A 10,700-nucleotide genomic window follows, 5' to 3' on the forward strand; every position below is an offset into this window, starting at 1 on the left:
GAATCTTGCATCAAACTCAGTCATCGTCTCTCCTAGACGCATTTTGTAGTTGTCAAACTGCTGAGTGAAAACCGTAATCTTGTTCTCTTTGGTTTATGCATTGCCTTCATAGAGTTGAGTGAATCTGTCCTAAATTTTGTTGGCAAACTCGCAAGATATGATGTAGTTGAACATGCTATCTTCAAGGAATTTGTATAGAACATCCATGGCCAAGTTGTTGAGGTTGTTTTTCCTCTTGTCTTCGTTTGTCCATTCAGATTTTTCTTTGTCGATCTTGATGGGTCCTTCAGTGACAACACTCCACATGTCATCATGCAAGGAAGCAAGATGGGCACGGACTCTCTTCTTCCACACCATGTAGTTTTCTTTCGAAAACATAGGAATCTTGGAGGAGCTAGCATCTTTCGACCTGATTCAGGTTATTGTTGCTTGAAAATTGAAACCTTGCTCTGATACCAATTGATAGGATCAGGGTATTCAATAGAGACGGGGGTCTGACTATTGATAACATCTTCGGATAAACGAATTCATAGAAATCCTGTTAGGGATTAATATCTCTTTCTATTCTTCGCAAACCTTCACAAACTTTTGAAAACAATTCAAGTGCGGAACTTTTTGTTTGGGTTTGAAACTTTGAACCAAGAAGATTGAAAGGACTGAAAGTAAAGAACACAACAAGATGTTTATGGATGTTCAAAGCTAACTCTCCTACGTCACCCCTTCTTCCAACAAACGGAAGGATTTCACTATACTTCTTTGAATCAAATACAACTCACTGAATAGCTAACACTCTGTTGAACAGAACACACTCTGTTCAACAAAACACACTCTGTTCAACCTACAATATGATCAATAATATCTCTCATCTAAATAGTGTTTGATTCTCTCTCTTGAACTTGAAAATGATGTACAATAAGTAAGTGCAAGAGCAGATGAGTAAGATTATAGAAAATGAGCAGAGTAACCGGTGAGTCAACCGTTGTCCTTGAGCATCAATTTATAGTAAAAGGACACCAACGGTCGAATCTTCTTCCTAGACACGTGGCACGCATCCATAGGATGGGCGCCTAAAGGACAAAGTACATTAGACTCCGTGCTTCAAGAACGTGGCCGTACTGAATGGTAGTGCGCGGGATATCCTTCTGCAACTGTCCTGGACTGAACAAGTAGTGGGAGGAATCTTCGCGTACGTGGCGTTCATTCATTGGATGCAAATAACTGGCGTACTGGTCTACAATAGAAAGTGGAGTAGGAGTAGCGTACAACTAGTTGATCGTGGGTAGACGTATGCTAACTTCAAACGATTGCGGAAGCGAGGCATTAGACGTGCTCCATTAGACTGCCAAGTCTAACTACGTGTCTGTTAGAATGACACGTCTAACTACGTATCTATTAGTCTGACATGTCTAACTACATATCTGTTAGACTAGCACGTTTAACTACGTATATGTTAGACTGTCACGTCTAACTACGTATCTGTTAGTCTAGCAAGTCTAACTATGTATCTGTTAGACTAACACGTCTAACTACGTATCTGTTAGACTAGCACGTATAACTATGTATCTGTTTGACTAACACATCTAACTACGTATCTGTTAGACTGACACATCTACCTACGTATCTGTTAGACTGGCACGTCTAACTACGTATCTGTTAGACTAGTACGTCTAACTACGTAACACGTCTAATAAGCCTGCTTAGACCTCATCTAACTAAGCCAAATCTGATGCACCTACATAGAAACAATTAGTAGACTTAGCTTCTTTCATATCAAAATATCATCAAAACTCAATTGATTAATATTTAGCATTTTCCATTAATTAACTCTTTACTTAATCTTTTCAAACAATTTCTTCTAATTTAACTAACTCTTAATTTTTTCCAATATGATCTAAAGATCACATGACATCACATTCATCTATATTCTGACGCTAAGTCTGTAAAGAAAAAGCTTAGACGGATGAAAGAGGAAGTCGTGAATAAAATCTGAGAAAAAGTCCAAAAACAACTCATAGTTGGATTTCTCGAGGTAGTGGAATATCCTACATGGATAGCCAACGTAGTCCTCGTCTTGAAGAAAGACAAAAACTACACGTGTGTGTAGATTATCGGGATCTGAATAAGGCTATCTCTAAAGATCACTTCCCGCTACCACACATCGATATACTAGTCGACCATGCTGCCAATCATGAACTATTGTTATTCATGGAAGGATTTTCAGGATACAACCAAATTGTGATGGCCCCACACGACAAAGAAAAGACTACGTTTATAACGAAAGTAGGAACCTTCTGTTATAAGGTCATGCACTTTGATCTTAAGAGCGCGGGAGCCACCTATCAAAGGGAAACCACCATGATCCTTAATGATCCTAAACCTCAAGAAATTCCTACAATAAATCAGGAAATATCTGCTATGACTTTACCCGAAGAAATGTACTGTTAGGATCAGTGACAATAATAAAAGGAGGGGGTTGAATATTGTTGTGCTAATTTTCACTTTTAATGCGATTTTAATCCTGTTAGAGATTGAAAATATGTTTCTATTCTTCGGAAAATCGTCGCAAGCTCTTGAATAGTTTCAAGTGCATAAAGTGCTTGCTAGATTTGAAGCGGCAGATGCAAGACTAAATAAAGCAGTAACGAAATAACACAAGATTTTATGGATATTTGGAGATAAAACTCCTACGTCATCCCTTCTTTTGTTTCCATAAGGATTCCACTAGAAAACTTTGATTTGTATAACTTCTACACAAACCCACTCAGATTATAGGCCTTAACAACTGCATGTTCTAAACTCCTAGCTATCACACTCTATTGAGCAGACAACGTTCTGTTCAACTTACAGTACTAAAATTACTATTAAGTAATATAAAAGATTTTCTCTCAACGTATACATTGTATGCTTAACAGATAGAGAGTAATCTGATTAAGAGTCCGAGAACAAAGATTGATGCAGAGTCTAACGTTAATTGACCGAGCATTTTTCTGGCTGAAAATTGTCAAGAGAGCGGATATATTCGTCGTTGTACTCTGGAGTCTTTATATATTTGAATCATAGCAACAGTCGAATCTAATTCGTAGATACGTGTCGGCTTTTCGTTCATTGTACGCCAGGTGTACAAGATCATACGCATAAGAATAATATTCGTGAATCATGGCATACGGGATTGCAGTGCGCAAAATATTCGGTAGAACATGGTGTTTGGGATAGTACTACATAGGCTAGTGGAATAATCGTGTACGTGGCAGTTGTATATTTTATCATCTTAAGTTGATGTAGCAGACTGCCGATAGACGGCTTTGTTGAGGAGTCAGCTGTTGATGTGGCACACCTGTCGCCGCAATTCTGCTGTTCGCTACTCGACTGTTAGCGCAACACAACTGTTGGCACAACCCTACCGTTCGCTACTCGGCTGTTAGCGCAACACATCTGTTGGTGCAACCCTATTGTTCTCTAGTCCGTTGTTAACTCAACACAACTGTTGGCGCAACCCTACTGTGCTGATGGAGCAATGTTGTTGTCAATGCTTCCTCATACTACTGTTAGTATTAGGTTGTTGTTAGCACTTCTTCAAACTGCTATTGGAAAGAGGTTGCTGCTAGCGCTTCTTCAGACTGCTATTAGCGCTAGGCTGTTGTTGACAAGACTGCTTCTAGCACCTTTTCAACTCTACTAATGATAAGGCTGCTGTCAGCGCTTCTTCAACACTGCTATTGAAACAAGCCTGCTTCCAACATGTTGAAATAAACTCTACTGTTGGCAACCCTACTACTAACGCCTCTTCAGCACTACTGATGTCAACTCTGCTATTGGCAAACCTACTACCAACACCTCTTGAGCCCTTCTTACATCAACTCTACTGCTAGTGTCTTATTAGCTCTACCTGCGCATTAAACATTTGCAGAACTTAGTTTTATTCAATTTATTAATGCATCATCAAAACATTGTCGTATTGATTTTTATTATCCTAAGTTCATTTTAATCATTTTAATCATTTTTCTTAATTTAATTTAATTAATGATTTCCCTTTTAATCTTAATTCTCCATGTTTCTTTCTTAACTTAATCTAACAATTTCCCACTTTTTGAATATATTAAAAATAAGTCATAAGATCAGGGAACTAAAGATAATTATATATATATACATAAATACATAAAAATAAACATTTTAAGATGTTCATAGATTCTCCCATTTGTAGCTCAAGCCTTCAACTGGCCTCCTCTACTATCTTCCTCTTTTGGGCTTCCCCCTCGCTGATCTGCCTCCTCTTCTGCTTTCCCTTTTTTTAACATCAACATCTTCAATTCGATTGTCTGCTGCATGCTTAAGGAAGTCCATCACTTCGGTAATATGCATATCGATAATGTTGATCTTCACGGAGAGATCCCGATTATGACCGTCGATAGTGTTGTGCAGAATTGTCTTCAGCCTTTTCATAGACTCCTTGATTATCATTACCTCAATAGAGCTCCTCGAGACTTGAATAAGAATTTTATCCTACACCGAAGTTGCCAAGGCCGTTTCTTTTGAGGTAGCAGTCGACTACTCCATCAAGAATTCCAGTTCAATAAATATGGCTGCAATACTCTATTGCAGAGGCACAATAGTGTCCTAAATAATACTTTGAAGATCCACCGTTCCTAGGGATGACACCTCTAGAGAGTGAGGAGTCGACTGTTCGTATTGGAAACCGGCTGGAAGGATCTAAAGAGGAGAAATATGAGTACTTTCCTTAATGGCAGACGACACTGGATCTTTTAAAGACGTTGGGGAAGACCGAAGATAAGGCACTTGAACCATCTCTTGAGATTCATAGTCAACCTCCTGAATCTCTGTACAAATTTCTTTAATGATTCTAGATGCTTCTAAAGAGTGACTGAAGGCAGTCTGGAAGGATTGTTGCTCGGTCGAGAGGAACTACTGCTCAGAAGGAAGTGATTTCTGCTCAGATGAGAGAGAATGCTGCTCAAATGCAGAAAGATGCTTCTTGACAGCAAGAATGAGAGGTTGTTCAGTTTCTAAGGAGATCTGCTGCACAACAGCCTGAGAGAGCTCCTTTTCAGAAACAAGGGAGGATATCTATTTCGCTGCTTCTGAGAACTCCTTCTCGGAAGTAGGGGAGGAGTGCTGTTCAACAACTTGAGAAAGCTCTTTCTCGGAAGTAGGAGAGGAGTGCTGCTTAGCAGCCTGGGTTAACTACTTCTCAGTAGCAATGGGGAGCTGCTACTGTTCAGTAGCTTGGCTGAGTTGCTGCTGTTCGACAACTTGGAGAGGCAGTTGCTCTGCGGTAGTAGGGAGCTTCTACTCTTCCACCAAGGAAAAATGCTACTCAACATCTAGGAATAACAACTTTTCAACATAAAAAAAAACTATTACTCAACATCAAGACAATTCAACACTACCATAGACTTCCCCCTTTGTTGCTCAGCATTTCTAGAGAACTCAGTGCCATGTAAGAACGACATGATAGTTGAGCTGAGGAAGTTCAGGATCTACTACAGCCTGACGCTGACCTTGGTATCCAGCCATGCTATTCTCTCAAGAGGGTCGTAATTGGTCTGCCTTTGGATAAGAATTGGGTGTAGGGCACCTCCTCTAGCATTGGTCGCGGCCAATTCTCTCCTCTTGAGAGCTTCCTAAATATTCTTAGTACATGACCAATTCAGGACTATTTCTCCATAAATATCAGCGCCTTAAACCTCAGACTTAGGTCGGCATCGTAGAGGAATTGATTGAATATCTGATGAAGCCTTATATTTCTCCATTTGTCGAACACCCTTAACCTCTCCGCAACTATTGTCTTAACCTCCTCAATGATTAGATCGATTGTTTGTTTCACTATTGAGAGTGGTTCAGGTACAAAGACTACACGGCTTTTCCCTTTCTTGCAACTTCAGCAAGTTGATCAGTAGTAGGGACATGTTCCCTAAATACAATGCCCCTAGAAGTTGGAACCCTTCTTGCAATGGCCGTTGGAGAGACGACTGATATGGGGACAACTACTTTTGGAGTTGTTGCTTTTGGTTGACCTGCAGCAGGGCGAACATCTGGGGTTACATCAATGGTACCAACTAACACAGCAGCTGGTGCTTCAAGAAGACTTTGGCATGTTGTTTAGTAGGCACTTTGGCTAGAACAACTTTAGAGGATACCTTAGGAGTCCCTCTATTGCAGGGGATTCCTCCAATCTGGCCTTCTTAGCCTTGGATATGCTCAACTATCTCTTAGATTGAAGCACGGGATTGGCTATTTGAGCTCGCAGATGATTTTTCAATCATCAGCTTCCTTCACTTTGCTGGTGTCGGACGCCGTAAGGGATTTAGACGCTTGGAGATGGTGGTAGACTGTCCGCTCGACTACTGTGCGGATGATTAAAGGCTGGTGTCCTTGATCCCTCTCATTCTGAGACAGTAGTTACTGACCATTCTACTGGCCATAACCCTATTGATGTGAACGTTTTCTCCCTTGCCTAAGTTCACTTGGAGGTTCTCAAGCAGCCTGCTGATCTGTACGGAGAAACCAGCATGCTGCTTCTTTGGAAGCATCACCATTATTGTGAGGGTAGTGAAGAGAACATATGATCAGTTGATGGCCACTCCTTTCGCTATCGCCACCATTATTTCAAATATGTCTTGCGTGTAGGCATCGAACGATCTTACCTTCGCTCATATAGATTTGGAGATAATATTGTTGAGAAGACAAAACTTTGGTTCAAGAACTTCTTCTTTCCATGTTTTTCAACAGGAAAGGCTTCGTCTGCATCTCCGATATCGATTCGGCCGGAATCTAGTCGAATGTCGTGAGCCCTTCCGCCGGAAGCCCAAAATATTGGGCGAACAACTCTTCATAAATAGAGACTGCCGCACATTTTACCGTGCTTTGAACGGTGTCTCTGACCATCCTTACAGACATAAAAACTCACGAACCTCCGATTCGTGAACTATGATTGGACCCCGAGAAACTTCCATAGACCAGAAGCTTCTAGAATTCAAAATATTGCTATCATCGCCGACAATCCTAGAGAATAGACGAATTCGAAATCCACCTGCATCGTAATTTGAGCAAACAAAGTTATTTCAGAAAGTTAAGGTTTGAGATGATGAAGAAGAAGAAAACTAAAGATGAAAAGGCTAGAGCTCTAAAGAGACGACAGAGATTTAGGTTTTTTAAAAATCGCAAAAGGAATATGAATCGTCTTAGGCGTGTTGTAATGTGGTTTGAGTGCTACCATTCAGAAATTTTTGAGTCGTTTGTTTTACATCTTATAATCAAAACTAGGGTATATCTAATTTTAATTATTGACCCTCCCACTTTTTGGGCTTTTTAATGAAATGGTGTTAAACAGTTTTAAAAAAATGGTAAAAGTATTTTATTTTTAAAATAATTTCATAGACTTCAGTTTCTTTATAATAATTTTAATGTTGTTACTTATTAAGGTTACATATTGATAAAAGTTTATTTTAATGCAAGTGTAAGGAAATTTTGATGAAATGACCTTAATAAGAGGTCAAATTTTAAAAATAATCCAAGGTTGGTAATGTTTGTAAAAATGACATTTTGAGCCTGTAAAATGTACTTATTATCCATTATCGTCACAAATCTATTTGTAGTTCTTGACGATTAGAAGTTCGTGACAATCCTGTAAATTCATAACGATTTCGATATTGTATGACGATTCAAATTTAAGTTGAAATAATGTCTTTTGAGTATTAAATTGCAAGCCTTCTTTATTTAGTTGGTAGAGCATATGATTTTTTTTTTTCTATGGTCGTGGGTTCGATTCCAAAGACGGTGTTATAACATATTTTTAAATGTATAAATTATATAAGGAAATTAACTATGAGATTTGATCATTTTAGCATGCAAAAAAAGAGAGTTTCTCCAATAATTGATTTAAAAAAACAAGATCTCACACCGTCTGTGGGAATCAAACCCACGACCACATGGTTAAAAGCCATGCGCTCTACCAGCTGAGCTAAGACGGCTTACCATTTAATATTAGAAAAGACGTTAGTTCAGCTTGAATCTGAATTGCCGTACAATATAAAATCGTCACGAACCTACATCAAATCCTCACGAATTTACAAGATCGTCACGAACTTCTAATCGATACGAACTATAAATAGGTTCGTGACGATGAAGGATAATAAGATCATTTCATAGACTCAAAATTTTATTTTTGCGAACATTATCAACCATGGCTTATTTTACAAATTTGACCTCTAATTGGAGTCATTTAATCAAATTTCCCCAAGTGTTAGTGTAGAGATTGATGAAAATCCAAATTTAGGGGAATAATTAACTAGGGTTAAGAATGTGATAGATAAAACTAACTATTTCATAAAGTTTAAAAGTCATCTTGCTTCTACATGATTTCTGAAATTAAGAGAATAGACTACATTATGTCTATCCATTCAAGGGGGGAGAGTTTAGAAAAAGAAGAAATAAACATGGATCCTTCTTTGATTCTCATCTTTGTCACTCAAGAGAATATAAAGAGTCAGACCCTCTTCCTTTTTCAAGACAGGATGATAGGGAAGCACCTTCTAGTGGAGAATCAGGTTTGACACTCGTTAGACTTGATGGACAAAATTTGTTGACATAAACATACAGACAATGTGGAGATGCTATATTTCCCCCTTAATTATCTAATTCGTAAGTTAGTCCCATAGTTGATAGTTTAAAGAATTGATCTTGCTAAGCAAACCAAAGGAAACAACCCATATATGGTTTAAGCATTAGAATATCTCAACACACATGTGCAATGGAGAAACTTTAAGTCACTTTGCAAGTTTATTGGGAAACCATTATACATGGACCCAATTACAGAAGGAGGAGAGCAACTTACCTTTGCTAGAATAAGCATTGAAGTGCATTCTCGAAGTACGCTACCAAAGAATATGATAGTAGTTGACATAAATGAAAGTCTATAGTCATGAAAATATTATATGAATAGAGGTCACACATGTGTGATTTATGCAATAATTTCTAATATGCTAGCACTATATGCCAAAGCAATTGAGGAAGAATAGAAAATCATAAAAGCCCAAGAAGAAGAAAAAACAGAAAAATGAAACGGAAGAATCAAAAATCAAATAGCATATTGAGGAATTTAAATGCAAAGGCACAAATCAAGGAAGAATAAGATAAGGAAGAAAACAATGATGTAGAGGAAGGAAGCAATGTGGAATCAGATAATGGAGAAAACAATAAAATTGATGAAACATGAATGCTAAAAAGATAAACATAAAGACAAGGAAGAGGAAGATGCATAAAATGAAAACAAATATATATAGTAGAGGAGATAAATGAAGAGAAAACTAAGGTTGTTTATCCTGAAATATGTAAAACTGAAGTAGAGAAAAATAGTGACAAAAGCCCTAAAATCCTAAAGAAGAATACATTTTATCATATTAGTACGGGTTCATACAAAGGAAGATTAAATAATGGGAGTAGACACGCATCATCATCCGTTTCAATTCAATCTTTCTTCATAAATAAAGAGAGAGGAATGGAAGTGAAAGAAGTCAATATGGTAAAAAAGGTGGAAATAGAGACAACATAAGTTGGGATACATAGATTGTAGTCTTTGTTCATTCTAATATGTGTTTGTAATGTGGTTTGAGTACTACCATTCAGAAAATTGAGTCGTTTATTTGTCATCTTACAATCAAAACTAGGGTATATCTAATTTTAATAATTGACACTCCCACTTTTTGAGTTTTTTAATGAAATGGTGTTAAACAGGTTCAAAAAATGTTAAAAGTACTTTATTTTTAAAATAATTTCATAGACTTTAGTTTTTTTTATAATAATTTTAATGTTGTTACTTATTAAGGTTACATATTGATAAAAGTTCATTTTAATGCAAGTGTAGGGGAAATTTAACGAAATGACTCTAATAAGAGGTCAAATTTGAAAAATAATCCAAGGTTGATAATGTTTGTAAAAATGACATTTTGAGCTTATAAAATGTACTTATTATCCATTATCGTCACAATCCTTTTTGTAGTTTGTGATGATCTTGTAAATTCGTAATGATTTGATATTGTACGACGATTCAAATTTAAGCCGAAATAATGTCTTTTGAGTATTAAATTGCAAGCCTTCTTTGTTCAGTTGGTAGAGCGCATGGCTTTTTTCGCTATGGTCGTGGGTTCGATTCCAAAGACGGTGTTATAACATATTTTTAAATGTATAAATTATATAAGGAAATTAACTATGGGATTTGATCCTTTCAGCATGCAAAAAAAGAGAGTTTCTCCAATATATGATTTAAAAATACAAGATCTCACGCCGTCTGTGGGAATCGAACCCACGACCACATGGTTAAAAGCCATGCGCTCTACCAGCTGAGCTAAGACGGCTTGTCATTTACTATTAAAAGAGTCGTTAGTTCATCTCGAATCTGAATTGTTGTACAATATCATATCTTATGTTTTGAACATATTTACTAAATTCAAGAGTTTAGTTAAAATTTTATTTAGTCGAAACATCCAATCCTTACAAACAAATTGGAGTGGTGAATACCGAATCTAAACAATATTACAAAACTTCATTAAATTCAACATCTTCTCTCATGTCCTCACACGAGTGAACAAAATGTATTAGATGAACGCAAATCCTTCATCTTACAAAAACAAGTCTAACTCTACTAGAAAATTAAAAAAATCCGCAAAATTATTGGGATTAAGCAT

General features: G+C 37.2%; 2 non-coding genes across 2 annotated transcripts; both read right to left on the reverse strand.

Annotated features, from left to right (window-relative positions):
* Positions 1-7,915: 7,915 nt before the first annotated feature.
* Positions 7,916-7,988, reverse strand: TRNAK-UUU. Its single transcript has one exon. It is a non-coding gene; the product is annotated as a tRNA-Lys (tRNA).
* A 2,309-nt stretch (positions 7,989-10,297) lies between these two features.
* TRNAK-UUU lies at positions 10,298-10,370 on the reverse strand. The gene has a single exon. It is a non-coding gene; the product is annotated as a tRNA-Lys (tRNA).
* Between the last annotated feature and the right edge of the window lie 330 nt (positions 10,371-10,700).

This window comes from Impatiens glandulifera, chromosome 7 (genome assembly GCF_907164915.1).
Source record: "Impatiens glandulifera chromosome 7, dImpGla2.1, whole genome shotgun sequence".
In the NCBI taxonomy this organism is placed as follows: Eukaryota; Viridiplantae; Streptophyta; class Magnoliopsida; order Ericales; family Balsaminaceae; genus Impatiens; species Impatiens glandulifera.